General features: G+C 38.0%; 1 long non-coding RNA gene and 1 pseudogene across 2 annotated transcripts; one reads left to right on the top strand and one right to left on the bottom strand.

The window, feature by feature from the left end:
- Window positions 1–351: 351 nt before the first annotated feature.
- Window positions 352–21,779, bottom strand: Gm41259 (predicted gene, 41259). Of its 2 annotated transcripts, none has more exons than NR_155429.1 (3): window positions 21,678–21,779; window positions 21,324–21,581; window positions 352–2,724 (listed from the first exon to the last, which is right to left on the bottom strand). It is a non-coding gene; the product is annotated as a predicted gene, 41259 (long non-coding RNA). The 2 variants fall into 2 exon arrangements; NR_155428.1 differs by having other exon boundaries at window positions 352–2,909.
- Window positions 11,903–13,210, top strand: Gm8047 (predicted gene 8047; annotated as a pseudogene).
- Window positions 21,780–22,058: the final 279 nt, after the last annotated feature.

Here is a 22,058-nt window from a genome sequence, read left to right on the forward strand (position 1 = left end):
CCTGCTGCCCTGATTAGCTGAAGCCTCGTGACTGGCGAGGGGGCGTGGCCTGCGGTGCGTGGATGAGAGAGAGTATAAAAGGAGTGAGAGGCCCAGGGTTCGGGGGAGATATAAACAAGAAGAATCAGGACTGAATAAACTGCTGTTAGAAGGACTGGTGGTCGTGTCGTTCTTGCTGGTCGACACCTGGCAACATGTGGTAACTGTATTGGGAAAGGACATCAGGGCAGTATAAGAAGCGATTGCATATTAAACAAAATATACCTGTCTAGCACTTCATCAAACAGGCTATGCACAGGCCTATGAGGATAATCCATTAATATTTCTATTTCTATTAAAGATTAAAAGGAAAAGGAATAAAGTAAACTTTATTGATTTGTAATTACATTGATACAATTTGTATAACAAATACTTTCATAGGAATTACGGAGCCTGGAGGTCAACAGTTTTGTAGGACTGTGGTTACATATCAATTTATTGATAAAAGATTTATGAATTTGAGTGAGCTCTGAAATGAATTTGTCACCAGTTTCTGAGCCCTACCTTTTATATATTTTTGAAGATTTCATGGACGAGTACTGTATTTGCTTCATTTTCTCTCCCAACTCATTCCATGTCCTCCAATTACTTCTTAAACCCATGGCTGCTTCTTATTACTGTTTTCGCATATTTTTTTTAGATAACTTATAGCTTTGTGAGAAATCGGGGGCATTGTCATTCTAGGTGACATAACTTTATTTACATTGCATATGTACATAGGCATGTATCTATAGATGAACAGATAAGTAACAGATAAATTGACAGAAAGACAGACAGATGAATGGTAGATAAGTATGTGTAAATGTAAATATTCATACAATAATATGTATTCCCATGACTTCATAAAAGAATGACAGTTTTAGATCTCTTCCATTCTTCAGGGACCTCTGAGTCTCCAAGTAAGAAATCTAACACCATTGAGACACTCTTTACTGAGAAACATGTGGGTGCTCTAGAAAACCTAATCTGACACCAGTCTTCTTAAAACTGCAAACAAATATACAATTGTACATTTTCAGACCTACTCATCCACCATCTTAGTACCATTTAATCACTTCAATTAACTCCATTTAAAGCAAAAAACTGTCAGTTTGAATCTACCTGATTTCCTGACTTGCATAACTCTTAAGCTATAACCTTGCATTAAAAATGTTGTGACATGGAAATTTTATATAATTGTTTAAATTGCTTTGAAGACTACATCATATAATTTGTATGTAGTTAAATATGGGAAAATATATAAACTTGTATGTATAAGGATAAATCAAAGAAAGGAGTGTATTAATAAAAAGGCAGAGCTGTGAGATTTCTTATTAGTGCATGGCTTCCTCCACTAATATATTAGGAAAAGGAAATAATGACCAAGTTGCACATGGTAAGGAGCCAAAGGAGCAAACAATGCAATTATGAAAGTTCCTTAACTGAAGGTAAAATAAAACAAGACATAAATGTATGTTCATTCTCCTCCCCAATGTTTAATGCTATATAAGAGACATAGAAATAATTAATAATAAGGGTTCATATTATTTGAACATCTTTTATCTGCTAGATATGTTTCCAAGTATTAAACAAATGCTATTATGTGTAAACATTACTATGACATGATGATGTTGGGACTCTAATCACTCAATGTTACAGTGAGGAAAACTTAAGAAAATGGAAAGGTTGAAAAACTTGCCTATTGTTCTATGTTATTAAGTGGTAGAGATAATACAACACCAGATGTTTGGTTCCAAAACATGGGCTATTTATTATTCAGTTCTTTCTGTCAGATCAAAGCTGTGTAAAGCTATAATCATTCCAAAGACATGCAATATTGGATATTTCATTTATGTTTTCTCTTATAATATTTACATTTACTTAAGTTTAATGATACAAACAAGCACCATACACAATTTATATGCTGAGGGTACCTGAAAGATTTAATTCTACAAATACTGGTATATAATAATAATTTAGAAATTATTGAAGATACATTAATAAACTTAAATTTTCAAATTGATATATAATAACATTTTAAAATTATTAATCTACAAGTCTAAATAGTAAATGATGACACTGTATTTTTTTCTTTAAAATCTGTAGCCACCACAAATGTATGAAAGAACTTCTAATGAATTCAGAGGGCAACAATTTTGAACTGTGATTAATCTTTAAAATAAGTATATGAGTTCGCTCTACCTTATAGCCATTGACTTTATTAAAATTACAGAGAGGATTTTTGTACTGAGGTTAAATGTCTTCATTTATTCAGCAAGTCAATTTTTCATTCACAAACACACATCTACTATGATGCATAAAATCTCTCAAATCCATAAGCAAGAGAAAGCTGTCTCCGTACCTGATCCTGATCTTGTTCTCTAGATGTTCTACTTAATTCTCTAGATGGTGCTACGTAGACTAAAACTCTGAGACTTTCCAAAATATCTGACTCTTTGAAGCTTTATATTGAATTTAGAAGATATTTTTTACCTCACTCCAGTGTTAACATTGACTGTCTCCTTTATAGCTCTTGATATAATCACATAGGAGAAGCCCTTTATGAGTTTATTGACAGCAACTCAACAACAGATCATAAAAGCAGTCGGATTTCCACGGTTGCTCAGAAGATCTCCTTTATCCATTCCAGAGAGTTTACTGATAAAATTCTGCTCCCCTGGTTGCAGTCATAGAAGCTGCTGAACTCTGTAAAACAGAGGCAGTCATGGTCTTGGAGATAAGTGGAACTTCTGCCCTTTCAACTCCCTCCGGAATCCTTGTCCAGGGTGTGATTTAATACATGCTTCCAGCTTGGGCTCTCATCAAGCAGACAGTATAACATTTTACACTTTGACCTTTGACTGATTCACTCGTCTAATAGCATCTATGGCCTATAAAAGGAGTAAGATATAGCCTGTTTCACCAAGTAACAAACTTTATAACTAACAGCAGTACCCAGGGGAGATTTGCAAGCAGAGAGATTATTTTAGCCTTTAGCAGTTATCTTTAGCTATGGGACTAGCCAAAACCACACACACACAAAAAAAAAAAATGGAATATATGTGAAACCTGCATGTAAAATATTTTACATCTATGTATATACAGAAATGAATTTTTTAGAGATGTGTTTTAGCCTCAAACTTCTTCCTGTATTGTTATTCACAAGCAGTTCAAACAGAAATTGCAACATTCTCATTGGCTAGCACTTTAATCATTTTCTTCTTTTGAGATACTGAAAAAAAAATTATGTTACTGAAAAATCTCTATGTGATTTAATATGGTTATTACATCTAACTTTTACTAGTCCAGTTTACCAACAAGAAAAACATTACAAAACAGGTTAAGTAACAAGAACTGAGCTGCAAGGCTAATAAGTGGTAGGAGTAAGTTCTAAAACTGTACCTCTCTGTGTAAAACAAAGCCTATGCTATTATTCTCACAGATGAACATGACAATATTGCCTTTTACTAGTCTCTCTCTCTCTCTCTCGCTCTCTCTCTCGCTCTCTGTGTGTGTGTGTGTGTGTGTATGTGCTGTGTGTGTGTGTGTGTGTGTGTACCATTCTCCTGTCTATTCCTTGCAACCTTAAGTACTAAAGAGCTATTGGTCCTGGGTGCTTTTATTGGCCCCTCTCATCTTCATTCATTTTCCTGTTTAACTCCATTAATTCTGATTATTAGGTCTATTAGATTTCAAAATAATTTGAGATCTCAGAACATATTCTAGCCCTTGCTTTTTCATAATCAGTTATGCCATTCTTGGCAAGAAACATCCAACCGATATTCTGTGTGAGACACTTTATCACTCAGCCTCTTGTCCCACTCACCTTTAGTAAGCCCAGAATGATACATAAGCTATGTGGCACCAATACCCCTTCTTAATTTTCTCTTCTCCACAGTCCTCCCAAATTATCTTTACCTCTATAACTTCCTCAGTCTCTTCCTTTCATTATTTATATACTATAGCTTCAACTTATTTGATTCCATTAGTTTTATAGTTCAAATATCCTCAATTAGGATACACCTGCTAACCCAGGAAAAAGTTCCACAGCAACGTCTTAGGTTGATACATCCTGAGAATGGGGAAAGAAGTCATCTCCAATGCTCATTTCCTCCAGTGATTCATTTGTGGTTCTCAGTCTGGCTCTGCTCACTGCATAACACATGCCAAGGTCTTCTGAGAGCCAGTTCTTAGCATATAGCTTCTCAGTGTCCAACAGATTTCAAGTGGTTTAAAATAATGTCCATTATCAATTCCAATTCTGTAAAGTCACTGACCAGACCATTTTATTGAACTCTCTTTTATTTTGCTGCCTTGACTACCTTTCCCTCGGTGAGTTATAAATTATACATAAAAATTACGAGTGTCATCTTAGCCAGTACAATAAGATGAGGAAGAGAAATAAAAGGCATGATATTGGTGAAAGAAGAAGTGGAATGTCATTTTTACAAACACAATTGTTACTGGTATACTTGAAACAGTTTAAAAGTCTTAGAAAAAACGTTTTCCCATTGACAAGCAGCTGGAGTCTTTTGTTACCCAATGGGTTGTGAATCAAGGCTGTCAATGTTAAAAGGATTTGGAGAGAGAGGGGGAAGTTAAGAGGGGTGGAAATAGAAGAGGAGAAATAGAAGAGAGTGCAGAGCAACTCAGAATGCATTACACATGGATGATATTGTCGAACAAATACTACAAACATTATTTTATTTTATATAATATATAGTTCTACTTCATATTGTATATTTGTTTATAGTTCTTATTTATTTATATTTTAAAGTTTTTTATATTCATATTATAGGTTATATTGTAAGAGCTCACTTTATATTTATATTGTGCTTTATATTGTATGCTTTATGTTATACTTATATTTATATTATATTGTATATTGTATATTTACATGAATATATGAGCAATTACTAATAGCTTATTCATAAGAATAGGACCTTGGAAATAAAATGTCTGGAGTGAGTCACAAGGAAATCTGGGGTACAAAGTGGTTCATATACATATGTATCTGAAGATGAATCATGAAGATAGAGTCCTTCTTAGATACTGCCCTTGTATTCAAGACCACTCAGAAACGAACATCCTGGAAGAAATAAACATGTAACTTGTCAGTTGCTATTAACTGTCAGTAGCCATTCTGGAATAGCCATGATGGTCTTATGAATGGAATGACTGGAGTGACTGATATAATTTTCTGTGTCTTCAGAGGTGTATTTTTATTGGATATTTTCTTTATTTACATTTCAAATGCTATCCTCTTTCCTGGTTTCCTCCCCAAAACCCCCTCCTCCTACACCCTCTCCAATCCCCCTGCTCACCAATCCACCCACTCCTGCTTCCTGGCCCTGGCAGTCCCCTACATTGGGGCATCAAGCCTTCATAGGACCAAGGGCCTCTCCTCCCATTTATGACCGACTAGGCCATCCTCTGCTACATATGCAGCTGGAGCCATGAGTCCCACCATGTGTACTCTTTGGTTGGTGGTTTAGTCCCTGGGAGCTCTGGGGGTACTGGTTAGTTCATATTATTATTCCTCCTAAGGGACTGCAAACCCCTTCAACCCCTTGGGTCCTTTTGAAGTACTAATGAATCATTCTTGTGTATGACTATTGTTAGCATCACTCCTGGCCAGTGTTAAAGCTTCATCACAGATCATCATAGCAACTTCAGTGCCATTCTCAATAGTGCATTACAGACAGGCTGTGTGAGTGAAGTATCCCTCCTGGTTTACCTGTGGAACACATGATGTGAATATCCTGGCCCCTTGTAGTATATGCATTCTAACATGAATATATACTCCAGCTGCTTTATTATTGCCTTGGCTAAATGCCAAAGAAACTCAGGCATTTTTACTTGTGAATTTTGTGATCATCTTTTTCCAAGCTTCTAAAGACTGATTTTTTTTTTTCAGCCTAACTGTAGTCTTTGCCAGGATGCTAAATACTGTGTCCTGAGAAAGTGACCCCAAGAATTCTTTCATGGCCACTCTTACTACAAAGCACTCTTAAAATCAGCATCAGGAATATTATTCTGCCTCCTGTTGGTAAATATGAGATGCATTCTTGCCAATCGTTTGATGTGAGATATCTTTAACAGGCATGTGTGTCCTCTCTCCACGTAATGCTGGAACTTAATACTGTAGGGATAACAAGGGTGACAATACTTAAAACAGATATCTGTTGCTTCACAGCAGAGAAAGGCATTAGTATATTCTGTTTCTGTGATGATTGTTAGTTTCTACTAGAGAGGAATAGGCAACCTCTTCATAAAGCTAGGGGCTCTAGAACAGTTGCCAAGTTCCAGAACCTTTCCACACTGGGAGTCCAGGCAGATGTCACCAGTGTGTATTTTAGGGCTCAAGTATATCCCACCAGGACCATTGTGTTCACAGACAAGAATAGTTTCTGCTGTGCACTTCCTTTATTCTTGGAACACTGTTACTCAACAATGTTATGCTCAGCCTGACATCCAGCTATGCTTGTCCTCATGCTACAAAGGAGAAGAGTGTCTTCATGTGGCCCTTTGGATACACAACAACTGCTTTTCCAAGGCAGACACTTTTCAGTTCCTTTTAATATGATCTGTAGATCTTTTCAGGAACCTGCCAATTCTCCTCTGATCGTAGCTACCTGTTCCCTTTGCTCTCTATGACTGTGACAAAACTCTGACCAAGAACAACGTTTGGCCGAAAAGATTTATTTCACTGACAGGTTTCAGTCTACCATCAAAGAAAAACAAGGAAGAAAATAGTGTGGGAACCTTTAGGCAAGAATTGATTAAAAAAAAAAAAAAAAAGACCAGTGACTTTCTCTCAGACTCAGCTCTCCCCCTCCCCCCTCCTCCCCCCCCCCCTTTCTTTCATTGTTTTCTTGTTTCTTTCTGGCTTACTCATTCTTTGTGTCTCCATGTCTCTATTTTCTCTCTCTCTCTTTGTCTCTCTCTCTCCCCCTTCTTTTCTTCCTTCTAGTTTGTTATATCATGTTGTTATGTTTTGTTTTTCAAAACGGGATTTTTCTGTATAGCTCTGGTTGTCCTGGAACTTGTTCTAAAGACTATTCTGGCCTTGAATTCAGAGATCCACCTGCCTCTGCCCCCTGAGTGCTGGGATTAAAGACATGCACCACCACTGCCTGGAGCAACTATCTTTCTTACACAGTCCATACTCACCTATCCAAAGAGGGAAATGTGTACAGTTATCTTACATCATTTGCCAAGCAGCATGTCCCCCGACCCCCTGCAAGAATGCTCACAGATTTTAGTAGAGTAATAGAGTAGGCTTTTCCCTAGGCCTGTTACCTATCTAGTTTCAGGTTTTTGGTTACTTTAACAGTGTCATGTATGGTCTTCATCTCATAGAGTGACCTTAAATCTGATCAAAGTAGTCGTTGTTTACTTCCAAGAATATTTGTGACTCTACTGCACTACTCTATCTTGCAGGAGGGTTGCTGTTGTAGATGGAAGGGTTTGTAGCTGAGAGACGGTGATGATCACACTTCTCTTCCCTTAACATTCAGACTACCTTCTCCAGCCGTGACTGCCAGTCAGGGCTAAGCTTTAGTCAGGCACGTAGCACAGAGAATGGGAAGCCAATGCAAAAGCTCACCCCAAGGTAAGAAGCTGTTTGTAATGAATAAATGCTGAAAAGAGGAAGTCAGTTTCACTGAGTTGTTGTTTCTGGGGGGTGGTGAGCCAGGCAATTCTTCAATTGCACTTTCCTCTTCCTTGGTATTGAAAGAGTAGTAAACTCAGTGCTCCAAGGTATGCTAATCATAAAGCAGATAGCGAGACATTCCTTCCTCCACCCACCCGCTTCCTGGGTTCAAAGAGTGTTAATTCAAAGAAAGTCACCCTGACCATTACTGGAACCTGCAATGCAAATGTGCTATTGTTAGGGGCTCTTAGAAACTGTCTTGAGAGTTAACAATTACCAGGTATTCCTTGTGACTCTTGTAACTTTACACTTCCTTGTGACTCTTAACTGGTATTTTTGGTATTTTCCAACAACGCCCTTCCCACCTCCTTGAGTTGTGGTTTTTTTCCTTTAAATACCCCCTTACTCAGCTACTCGGGGCGCCACGGTCCTCTACCCCTGCGTGGTGTATGACCGTGGGCCCGAGAGCACTCTCGAATAAAAATCCTCTTGCAATTTGCAGCAAGAACATTTCTCGTTGGTGATTTTGGGGTGTCGCCTCTCCCGAGTCAGAACGTGGGGGAGTCCTCACGTTGTGGGTCTTTCAGTATAACTAGGTTTGTCTCAGGTAGGCAAAAATTGATCAGCACACCATTCATCTCTCAGTGTTTTAAATCAATTTACTTATCATACCTGCCACTTCATTTTCTCCACTAAGACTCCCTAAGATGATCTGTGGATAAAAGCAGTGACAAGAGGGTGTGTTTCCTACCCCCTATGGTGAAGATGAGCTAGTTGCAAATCTATTTCATTAGCTGTTTTCTTGTATGGCTTTTATGTTGTTAGGCATGTAAGAGAGTGATTAGGGGATATGACAATGATGGGAAAATAAAGAATAATGCTAGGATGGAAAGCCTGTAATATCACAATCCATTTGAGAGAGGAAGGATAAATATGAGTTAGGTAGAGAGATTTTAGGTTATGTAGTATAGCTCTCTCTATGTACAGACAGGCAATAAAGCCTATGGATGCTTTTAGGTAAACTTTGACACTCATATATCTCCCAGGGAGAGACTCTAGTATTTAAGCCTGCCTAGTCCATTAATTGAGAGAAGCTCGTGAGAGGTGTATCTTCTACACAAATATGCTAATACATTTGAAATATAGCAACCAGAACCTTGATCAGTTATAAGCTGCACAGTTGTAGATCTAAGAGGCATATTTTAAGGCTTCTCTATATTGCTACTATAAAAATAAAGCTCGAGAGATAGTCCAGATCTGTTTGAATAGGAAATCTACTTTTGTTACATGAAGTGATAATCAGGACACTGCCAAGAAATAACACATTCCCAAAGGACAACACTGTCGTTTCTCCACACCAGAAGATAAACAGGTGATATTTATCATTGTCACAGTGTGAGTTTTCCTTGCTATCCATGCATTCCATATTTCAAAGGGCACTTGCTCTTCTTCTAAAAAGAGAAAGCTATCAGGAAAGAGCCAGCACAGAGAAAAGCCAGAATCACATACAATGAGATGGCTCCTCTGCAAGCTAATGGGATGAGTCTCAGGAAATTTCTACATTCCAGAACCTCCGTCTTAGATTCCTAGTCCCCCAAACGGTTGTAAATGTTAGTCACCTAAACTACTGTGTCTGTGGTATTTTGTTGTGGTAACCCCAGCCGAATAATAATACAAAACGGAGTCATCTCATCATTTCTTAACCATATGGTAACCTTAAGTCTATCAGCGATAGGAGGACAGGCAGGACTATGAGATAATTGGAAACTGTACAAAGAGTTTTTCGGTAGATTATTATGAAACTGCACAATTGTCTCATACATAGCACTAACAATTTCTGAAATATAACTTTGACATCAAATTAAAAAACACTGGGAGTTGCTTTATTTTCTGGCTTACTTTGTCTCTGGTATAACTAAGTTCAGAATAGTCTCTTCACATATTTAGACACCAAACATGTCTTTGGTATCTCTTTCCCCAAAGTGATACTCAAATGCTTCTGTAGCATCCAGGGATTAATTATGTTTATTTGAATAATCTTATGAATTTATATTAAGTAAAAACACATTAATTGGCATGTAATAGTAGCTCGAATTTTTGGCCTGCTCTCTCTGACTGGACATGTCTCTTTTAATACCCTGTTACCATGTTAATTGGCTTTTGTTGATGTAAAGGATAAAGATAATTTCTTTTAAAATAAAAAACAACTACATTGGACCATAAAGTGTCCCAGTTTTTATATTTTTTATGTTCTTTTGGCTAGATCACTTTAAATTTAGTATTTTTTCGGTAAGTCTTTTTAAAACACTTAATATAATTAACAAAATTGCATGAAACTTTCTTTTATCAAATCATGGTTGGCATGATCACTGAGAATATAATAAAAACTGCTTACACATTCTATTATACCCATGTGTTTCTACTTCAGCTATTTAAAAACTGTCTAACATGATATAACTGAGAAACAAAACCTATCAAATATGTTTTTTGTTTTTAATAAGCTTTATTATAAAATAACTTTCCAAAAAAGAAAGCGTCACACACCCAAATTAACTTGAACCAGTATCTCTACAACTGAATGAACCTCTATGTTGCCAGAATAAGGCACTCATCTGAAATCTGTGAAAGTTAACATCAAATTTTATATTTTCTGTATCTTTTATATTTTATGCACTTATCCATAACCAAAACCAGAAAAATCTAACAGACCAACAGAACTAGAAAAACAATTTGGATTATGTTCATGTTTGTAACTCCTAAATACTACTTGCATTCAATCCACTCTCATTAAATTAATTTAGCTTTTCCTATTCTATTTTCCTTATGTTGTACTATATATACAAATATGTAAATATATGTTTATATACACAATTGTCTAAATTATACATATGAAAAAGAATAGGTGATTCTCAAAAAATATTTTGAAATATATTTTATACTCAAAATTAGATTTATTTCTCTCTTTTAAAACATACTAGCAATTGGTGTAGAATCTAAAGAGAGATCAGACAAGTAAATTTCCAGAAATATGTCAATTATTCTCTCGTGGGAGTATCCATACATTTTTCTCCCCTGTCCTGTCATCTAGCAGAAGAGATAGTTATTTTAAATAACAACATTAACTCTAAGTTTTATTTAGAACTTCTGTTAGATACATAAGCTCATAACTTAGTTATTTACAAGAAATATTTAAAGCAAAGAAACTAAATCCCCTACAGAAATCAACTATGAATGTTGACTGATAACAAGCCAGAGAGGCTAATACTGAATATCCTTTTATAATATACGGACAGCTGCTTTTCATTCCTCTAACATTTCTAATAACAACAATGTTGCAAGAAAGGCCAAGAATGAAATATGGGAATCTAAAAGGCAAAATCCTCATCACACACATACACCAGAAAATGGCACACAAAAAAATCATGATAGTTAATTACTTCATGTTATCACAAAGTGAACTTTTGTAGGGATCCAAAGCCAGCTAAAGGCAAGATGTGGGCAAATAAGAAGGCAGAAGCTGTGCTCTTGCCTCACAAGAGATAGCGTTGTGAAAGTCTCTAGTGTTTTGGTATTAACCTTAGAATTCCTATAGCTACAAAACTGTTTCAAGACAAGCAGTACTTGATGAACTTTGAACTCTCTTCCATTTGTACTCTATTTGTGAAAATTTGAATGTGCTTGGCTGAGGGAGAGCCACACTATTGGGGGTGGGGGACTTGTTGGAGTAGGTATGACCTTGAAGGAAATGTGTCACTCTGGGAGTGGTCTCTGAGACCCTCCTCTTAGTTGCCTGGAAGCCAGTCTTTTCCTGTTTGCCGTTGGAACAAGACGAAGAACTCCCAGCTCCTCCAGTCGCTATGCCTGCCTGTATGTGGCTATGCCTCCGGCCTTGAGGTAATGGACTGAACCCCCAAACTATGATTAAGTGTTATTCTATATAAGAGTTGCCTAGGTCATGGTGTCTCTTCACAGCAATGGAAGTCTTAACTAAGACATTATTCTTTAGAGACATCTACACACTTGTTTGGTATAACAAACAATAAGACAAAGCAGGAAAGTCCAACATCTCATTAAACAATAGCACTGTAGCACAATACAACACTCTCTCTCTCTCTCTCTCTCTCTCTCTCTCTCTCTCTCTCACACACACACACACACACACACACACACACACACACACGCACACCATTGTCCTTGCTAGCTAGAATGGCTAATGATGGAGGCTCAGGCCTGGAGTGTGGAGGAGTCGAGGGTTTCAGATTGAGCTTGGTGGCCAGGCAGGTCGTGGCCCTCGGCGCGCCCTTTCCTGAGGCAGCAGTGGCTAGGCTGGGAGCAGGGAGTGGGAAGAGATGGCTGGAAAATGCCAGTCCATTTCCGAGGGGATAAGAAGGAGACAAACCATCATGATGGACTATGCGGAGAACAAGGGAAGCAGTTCCGAAGACGAGGACACTGACACCGAAGGCTCGTCGGTCTCGGATGATGGGGACAGCTCAGAAATGGATGAGGAAGATTTCAGTAGGAGAAGGATGCTATGTTTAGATGAGATGGCCAACCCTGAGAAGCAGTTTACAGATCTCAAAGATCAACTTTATAAAGAGCAGTTGGTTGAGTCAGGTGGATGCAAAACTCCAAGAAGTCATAGCTGGAAAAGCACCAGAGTATTTGGAACCACTGGCCACCTTACAAGAAAACATACAGATTTGCACAAAAGTAGCAGGAATCCACAGAGAACTCTGCTTAGACTTTGTGAGGAATAAGCACGAATGTGAAATCCAGGCTTCTCACCAGCATTGTGAGAACACTGGAATGATGGGCTTCAGTCAAGAAAACGGAGGAAGGATCCTTTCAGCCCCGACAAAAAGAAAACAGTCATTGTCTCGGGTCTGTATATAGTTGTATATACTGCAGCATTTCAGTATTCTTGAGGACTGGACAACAATTAGGAAGGCAGTGGCTACACTGAGTCCACACCGAGTTAAAACAGAAAGACCTGTGAAACTGGACAAACATCTGCACAGTGCTAGATCTGAAGAGGGAAGACTATTATGATGGCGAATGTTATATATATGTGGGCAAACAATATGTATTGATAAAAAAGATGAGTGTCCCACAAGTGCTGTAGTTACAACAATTGACCATTATGAAGTTTGGATTAAGATGCCTGATGGAAGCAAACCTAAACTTTACATTTCACAGCTATAGAAAGGAAAATACTCAAACATTCCTAATTACGATGTAAGTGTTACCCACATCTACCTTATTAGATTACCATGTGCAATGGGCCATGGGAGCCCAGAAAATGTATCCAGCAGCTTAATATTTTCATCTAGTCATGAGAGAATGTGTCTTCTTGGTAGTACTCAAAGTGGAGCCCGTATTATTAAGTTATTAAGAGAAATGGTGATAAACTCTAATCATGACCATCACATTTATTTGCCTCATAGGCCCCATGCCAACAGGTCTGTTTGGTATGTATTTCTTTCTCAATGTTTCATTCTGTGTCTCACAGATGTTTCTGATCACCCTTAGTGGTTGTGTGTACTGTCCCAATCCAGTGGCAGTCCACACACAGACAGACACACACAGAGACACACACAGACACAGACACACACACACACAGACACACACACTCACAGACACACACACTCACACAGACACTCACAGACACACACACAGACACACACACTCACACACATGTGTGCATGTATATATACATATGTATATGTACTTGATAAGCATTTTTAGTGAGATTTGTATTTCTAAATTTAGTATATAATAAAAAGTGTTTGAATGTCAAAAAAAATGGATAATCATTCCAGATGGAAAAAAATATTTTAAAAATAAGGCTTTGGAATGAAAATAAAAATCCTCAAGCTTAAGGACCCAACATGAAAACATATCATTTTAGAGATTCGTAATAACTACACTTGTGAGTATTACTTAAAATAATAGTAACTTCAAAGTATTGATAGATAAAAATGAGGGTGATATCATGATGAACTATCACAGAAGCAATTTGGAAACATAATGCAAGAAACTTATACTAATGCCCTTTCAGAACTTTACCCTATGGATTTCAGAACTATGCCCTGTGGATTTTGGGTATACCTCAACAACATACACCAACGTCCTTCCCTAACTCAGTGCTACAAACCATTCTGCAGGGCTTTCCGACAGGCATACCAGTTTTAGTTGTAAGACTCACTGATCATTTTAGTGCATGGCCTAAAAACTGGCAATGCAAGCATCTCTACCACCATCTCTTGGATTTCCTAATGAGGAAAAAAAATTTTTTAGATTTATTTACATTACAAATACAAGTGTAGTTTTGTATGAGCATCACATGTATGCCTGTTGCTAGTGAGGATCAGAAGAGGGAGTCAGATCTCTGGGAGCTGGAGGTATAGAGATTGTGAACTACCTTGTAACTGATGAGAATCAAACCTAGATCCTTATCAATGATCTACTAGGAAACTGGATTGGTGTCAGTGGTGAGTTCCAAAAATAGATTCCAGCTCAGTTATAAATCTCTGGAGATTATGAGCCACTTTATTAAAAGGTCTTTAACTACTTACCATAAATGATTGCTACACTTGAACTTAGTGTGTTAACTACAGAATACATCATTAGAAACATTGCCAAGAAGCGTATGCACAATTTTGTTTCTGGCTTGCTGTTATCCAAACAAACCATAATATGCAACTGAAGACTGCAGGAATCCATACGTTTCTGTAGAATTATGCTTGTCAGTTTTATATGTCAATATGCCAAGGTTCTGGGCTCCAGTTATTCAATCATACAGTGATATAGGTACAGCTATGAAAGTAGTCCATAGGCTTGACTAAGCCATCAACAGCACACTACATTAAGAGAAATTTTCTAGATCGGCTGGGGAGAAAGAGTGCGGTTGCTTGAAACTGCTAAGATAGAGCATAGACTTCCCAGGATTGGAACTATACGGTCGTAGTAGCAGAGTCATCTGGTCTGAAGGCTTCAGCCTGCTCTGGATCACATGCCCTGTGGATTTGGGGCATACCTCAACAACATACACCATAGTACATATCCATGTTAATTGTATACATGTAGTCACCCACACAGAAAATCTGGAATTCTTGTTTGAAATAGTGATTAAATCCCTCAGAACAAACACATTCTACAACTTGGTACCACAGTATATATTGTAATTCTTCAAAGTACACATAAGTATTGACCAGCTACATGGAAATATCAGGCATAAACTAACTTAGTCTAGTTGGTAATGTTAGATGAGAATAGTAGGATAATGGTAAATTTTTAAATTAGTCTATGAATCTTATCTGAGCAAAAAAATTTTAAGCCCAAGGAATTTTGTTTTTAGATATAAGATACTTTTAATTTTTTACAGTATCTTTTTCCAAGAGGTGAAAAATTTATCTGCTAGGGGAATTGTTCCAGGACAGGGGAGGAAGGTAAAGTGAGAGATCAATGTGAGGTTCTACTGGCCTCACTGTGATGAGCAGTGACAACAGCATATCTCCCTGAAATTTCCCCAAATAACAAGATGGGAACCTTTGTCTAGTGAAACAAACTCTCGTGCAAGGAAGACTTAGGACTTGAAATTTCCTTGGCTCCTGGCCCGCATTACTTGGTGATTCCGAGCTTTTTTTTTTTTTTTTTCCTGTGAACTAAGATTTAAAAGAGGACACTGGGATCAAAGTTCTAACACAAAATAGTAGAAATCAAGGCATGTCTCAGTTTGCAAGGAATCCACAGAGGAGGCCATGAAGACCAGAAGAGTCCACCATTCTATGTATGTCTTTATGAACCTTTCTTAGAGTCATTTTAGAAAACCACAGGAAGAGGGGGTGCATACATGCATTCATACAGAATCATCAACTTCTGATGTACTCTAGGTTTTCCGTATTTGGGATGTCAGAATTGACTTTGACGTTAGAATTACTTTTTATAAATTAAGAGATGAGGGAAAGAATAATATAAAAAGTGAAGAACTGGAAATCTATGTGCCTTCAGGATAGATGGGATCAGAACTAAGGGATCCTCTACTCCCTGTAGAGGCTTAAAATGAGTTAAACACACATCACTGCTTAGTTATGGAGGAAAAAAAAAAACAGCCAGGAAGATTTTTTTCCACAACCTCTCACTAAGGATATCATCATCTACATATATAGATAACATTCCCCTGTCACTACCTTTTCCTCCCCAGGTCAGATGAACCTTCTGATCATCTGACAAAGGTGAACATGTCTGTTCCCACTTGCCCAACATGCGTGCTATTAATAATCTTTCCCTCTTGAGTCTAATCTGTTGTAGAAATAGTGTTGCTATCACTGTACATTATAACTAGAAGCTCTCATTGCTTTTCTTCCCACAGGTCTGTCCATTGCTCCTCTTCATGACACTACTCAGTCTCTTTCTCCTCACTGCTGTGTCTACTTCCTTTACCTTTTAGAAACCCATGCCAACAGTTCTACTACCCCACTCAGCTGAATGTGCTCCATGTTACTAAGTTAGTGACCTTACAGACCTCCTCTTGTGCTGGCTGTCATCCCTTCTTGGCATGGGCCATCACTCTCTTTAACTCTCAATTTCTAGGAAACTGCTCTCAGTTTCCTATCACATGACATTGGCCTCTCCTTTTCTCAGAGCCCGCTTTCATACTTTGACAGACAAGGTATCAGTTGAAAATAATCATTAAAAAGAATAAGGAGAGATAAATTAGGGTCTGTGAGAGTTTCCAGTGGAAAACTGGATTCCCAACTTTCATTCTGTATAGATAAATATGATATTTTGGTTTCTTTTTAGATGCTTAGAGAAATAAAATAGTGTTCAGAAGTTAAAATAGTAATGCCAATGAAAATGGTATTGGTGGAGACAGACAGATGGCCTAGGAGATAAAAATATTTGCTCCCATTGACAGAGGTCTTGCGTTTGATTCTCAGCGCCCATGTGACACTTTACAACCATACCTAATTCTAGTTCCAAGGAACCCTACATCGTCTTTTAGCCTTCCTAGGCACTGCAAAGGTGGTTACAGATATTCAGACAAAAAACCTACAAGTACAATAAAAATAAGTACTTTTAAAAACAATCAAATTGCTAAGAAATGTAACTCTATTAAGAAATCCCATTTATTAGCTACCAATCTTTTTATATGCAATATATATTTGTAAGAAACCAGAAATTCATAAAGCACTACTTCAGGTACTCATTTGTACTATTGATTCACCTCACATATATTCATCATGATTCTGGCAAGACTCTGGAAGATAAAGAAGAACATTTCTGCAATCATGAAAGAAAGGTACATCTTCTCCAAGAGGGGAAACAATACCAATGATAAGATTGTCAGCTCATAACTGTAACGGAGATAACTCCTCAATGGTCTCAAAAACTCAAAATCTTTGGTCCTATCTTGGGATTAGTACAGGAGGAAAAAAGGAGCAAGAAGACTCCAAAGAGCTTAGTGGGATCAGAGATACAGGAGAGGGTAAAACCCACTCATTAGACATATTGTAAGAAGGAGTGTCAAGGACCCAGAAAAAGAAAAAAAAAAAAAAACCTGACATGCTTAAAGAAAACAAAAACAAAAACCAACCTTTAGACAAGCTGCATGGTGATGTGCTACAGAAAAAATGTATGAGCAACAGCACTGAGAAAAACTACTGGCCTTCCTATACATGAGATAAGTTTTCTCCATTCTGTTAGCTGTTTGCATAAAAACAAGTTCTAACATCACATATGTTTTCAACAGACAGATTTCCACAGAACACATTCTTAATCCATGAGTTATGAAAATCAATTGCTAGTGCACTCCCATACTCCCACATCTGCTGAAAGATTTCCCTGTGGCAAATTCAGGGAAATATAGCTAAAGAAAACATGTGGAATACTTGGAGCCATACTTTTAAACTTTATTATAGCTACATTTCAGTAGCTGCCTATGTGAAGCAAAGCATTGGTAAGGATATCTAAACTCTCCTGCTGACCAGCATGACAAGATACACTGAATCATAATGTCCTTCAGAAAAAAATACACAGAGAATCAAGATATAAAAAGAAGTATTTAACTTAGATTGGCAAAGTTGGCTGCAAAATATTCCTTACATCTTGCCATCGCTATCCTCTCAGTTCATTCTGAGCCCAATTGCTCCCAGGGCAAGGACCTTACTGACTTGGAAAACTAAAACAACAGAACTCACCTTGGAAATGGCAGCTTGGGAGAAGTCTTTCCTCCCTCTATAGATGCATCAATAAGCCCTGCAGTTCCCAGAAACAGCTGATCATTTACTGTAACCTTTAAGATGATAGTGAATTAAATACTCCATTGGTATTGAAGATAATTTCACCATGAGGCCATGCATTTTCTTTCCTTTTTTTTTCTTAACAGACAGAAAACCCTGCTAGTCATTCCAAGAATTCCAAACATGAAAGTGCAGCAGTGTGTATAGAGAAGCTCATGATCACGGGAATCTTTTTCCTAATTGTTTTAAGGAATCCACCCAGCTCCTTTGGCCCTTAGTTCATGACCATATGTAAAGCCTGCTTTCTGTCGACGCATAAAAGTGCTAGGGCCTTTTTAAATTCAGCATCTCTTCAAAGGGGTTGACATACAAACTCCACGCAACTATAAATGGGTTTTAGGTAGTTGTGCATATAAACATTTTCTTGTAAGTTTTTTTTTTTGTGTGTCATAATAAAGAAAAATATGCCACTGCAGGAAGAGGCAAGGCACAGGAAGGGAGTCTTGCCTTCTAATCATTGAGAAGATGTTGTGATTGCTTATAACAACCACTTCAAGAAAGTGGTGGGGTCAGAAGGTAGGAAGGAGAAAATTCTATTGGGTTTGTCGCCGAGGGCTTGCAGTTAGGTAAAGAGAACATGCATCCTAATTATGGGGGCTTTAATACTTATCTCCTTAGAATCATCATGAGAAATTTATCTTCTGACTCATCAGGCTCTGCTATGTTGAATCTTCAAGAGATGAGTAAGTCTATCTCAAGACAGTGAAGAAGAAGAAGAAGAAGAAGAAGAAAATACTTTACTATAATACTCCTGAGTCTCATACAAGCAAGCTATTGAGGAATTTTGGCCAAAGGATGAATGCTTAAAATATACTACCATCCAACAGGTGGCTCTATTAGGAATCAAGGGCAATGAGCTGAAATGCCTTATATTCAGACCTTCATGAATTTCTAGCAAGAAAGGGAGTTAAGAAAAGAGAAAACAACAACAACAACAAAAGAAACTTAAGCCATTCTATATAACCTCTGGTGTGTCCAACCCCTTACTTTCAGACAAGAAACAATGGGGACGAGGTCTTAGATGAAGGATCTCCTCACACTCTGCAGAGTGGCACACCCCCACATTTTTTTTCTTCTATTTCAGGTTATCAAAGAAAATAGAAGCCAGTCTTACAGGGCATTCTAGGACTAGAGACATTCTATCAACCATGCTCTATATCCCTGTGACATTTCCACTAAGTAAAAGAATTGGACTCATGGGGATAGAACAACTCTACTCTGACAAGCAAAGACCTTCAACAATGTAGAAAAGCTAGGAAGTTTCTCTGAGGATAACATCAATTTGCCAGTAACCTCCTTCCCACGACATTATCCTATAAAGTCACCAAAATAGACCTGCTCTTAGATTTCTTGCTGAACAATAGAGTATTTGGGGGAGGGCTAAGTTAATAAAAGGCATCTGTATATTTGCAATGGCAGTTTGTGTGTCAGAATGCCAGCATATCATTTATAAAACATGTTCAACTACCATATATATAACTCAAAACTAATCATGTTCTCATTGCCTATGGAGCCACAGGTATGTGAAATAAGAACTTGTTAGCTCGGGGTCTTGTAGCTATTTGGAATTTGAAAACAGCTTCTTCATATCTTTCCATAGCCAACCTTTTCTTTGTTGCACTTGCCTTACCTATTAGCTGAAGAGGAATTGGAGCTGCATTGTGAAATTTATCTTGAGCTTGGATTATGTCTTTATTCATTCATTTCTACTTATTATGTTTGATTTCTTGGTTCAGAATTGATTCATCACTGGCCTCAAACATATTACAGTACTCATTAGAAATTAATAAAATGTCTTTTCTTCTTACCATAGGGACAATGAATTCTAATACTTTTATAACAACTGCATAAATACATTGGTCTAATAACTCCTTACTAGTGTATCTAAAATAAATAGCCAATATTTCATATAGATATTAATATAATGCTATTCTGTAAAATATTGTTTCAGCAAAGAAAATATAAATGATGGGTTGCTGCATCAAATCTCCAACCCAAATAAGCCCGGACAATGAAAACACAACTCAGTTAATATGAATACATGCTGTGAGCCCAGATTGGGCAGATCTACTACTACACTACCATCTTCCCCATAGAAGAGACCCCTTATAACTTGTGGTTTCTCCAAGCCAGGTGTTTCTGCTCCACTTTCCTTCTTCCTACTCCTCTGTTGTCCTCTGTCTCTCTTTCTCTCCCAAAACCTTCAGCTCCACCTTCCCCTCTTTCTCTGCCCAGTCACTGGCTCTAGCATTTATTTATAAATTAAGGTGGGAAGAAGGTTTGCAGAAAATCACCTGAGGGCTGACTCATTACTTGTTTGCAACCCCTCACAGGAGAACAGAATCAACATCAAACACAGTTAGCCTCAGGGCTATCCACAACAATGATGCTCTCAAAGTTAATGAAGAAACACATATACTCTCTCTCTCTCTCCTACCCCCATGAGTATGTATGTGAGTCTTACTGAGATCTAAGTTACATAGCACTACTAAAATTTGCCTACTACATAGAAATTTAGAATTGGATACATTTTGATAAATTTATACATTTATGCAAAACCACTTCCAATTTAACTTAAAGGGTTTACATGGTGCTCAGTGTGCAAAAGTGTCCACACACCCATGTGCAGGCGATTGCTGCTCCCCTCTTAGCCTAAATCCTCACCATCTGCTTTTTCGTCTGTAATTTTGCCTATCTATAAATTTCATGTAAATATATCTTAGTCAGTGCTCTATTGTGTAGAGACACCTTGACCACAGTAATTTTTATAAAGGAGAACATTTTACTGGGGTTATATTACAGTTCCCAGTGGCTTAGTTTATTATCATCATGGTAGGAGCATGGTGACACACAGGCAGGACTAGTGCTAGAGAATAGCTGACACGTCTATATCTGGATCAACAGGTAGCACACACACACAGAGAGAGAGAGAGAGAGAGAGAGAGAGAGAGAGACAGAGAGACAGAGAGAGAGAGAGAGACAGAGACAGAGACAGAGAGACAGAGACAGAGAGAGGGAGACTGGGTCTGGCTTAAGCAGACCCTAAATCCTATCCTTATTGACACACTTCCTCCAACAAGGCCACACCTAATCCAACAGGTATCATGTTTTCAAATAGGAACATTCCCTATGAGTTTATGGGAGTCATTTTCATTCAAACCACCATACAAGACTGTACAATATTAGATTTTTGTTCTTTTGCTTTTTGGCTTTTTTTTTTTTTCCAAAGCGAAAGGACTGAACCCCAGGCAATCCTAGGCAGTTTCTCTACTACTCAGCTAAATCCCCAACCCCTGCTGTTTTTGAGACATGGTTTCCCTGTATAGCCATGGCTTGGAACTCACCCTAGGCAAGGCTGTCTCCTAGGTGCTAGGATTGCAGGCATTCACCACCATCTCTGGTCCACAATATTGAGTTTTTACATTTAATTCTTCTCCCTATTGTAGCTCAGGCCGATCTGTCAGTCGCAGCAGGAGAATTAGTCTGATGAATCCTCTCTGCCTCCTGCATAACTTGAAGAGTGTTGTGTCTGGCCAGCGGTTCACACGTCTGGGTTCTAGTCTGGAAAGGCATCTTGGAAACCTGGAAGAGAAGGGGGGGGGCTAGGCGGCACGAGAGAGATAGATGTAACCAAGACAGTCTGATCAAGATTCAATTTTACTATTTCTGACACTCAGTTATGAAGCAGGGGAAAGTACCTGATTCCCACCAAATCATCTTGGAGTAAAGTTCCAGGTGAACACGTGATAGCTCTGGATCAGCTAGTAGGCAGGCAGCGGCAGTGGGAGTGTCAGGATGATAGGGCGGCAAGCTCCGCCCCATGCTCTCTAACACTGAAACCTGAGCAAACAGGTTTCAGGCTGGGGAGGGGAGGTTACATTTCCTCCCTGTGGTTAATATAAAAAAGAAAAGGCTGAGCTGAGGCATAAAATTTATTTATGCTCTATAGTTCTGCCTGAATTTTAGGGCCTAATAAAGAAACCTGTCTCAGTGGGATTTTTTTAACTTTTCTTATGGTAAACCTTATCTGGATAAGACTGACCTTTCTGTCCTAGTAAACAACTAGCAGACTAGCCCTG

This window comes from Mus musculus, chromosome 15 (assembly GCF_000001635.26).
Source record: "Mus musculus strain C57BL/6J chromosome 15, GRCm38.p6 C57BL/6J".
NCBI lineage: Eukaryota > Metazoa > Chordata > Mammalia > Rodentia > Muridae > Mus > Mus musculus.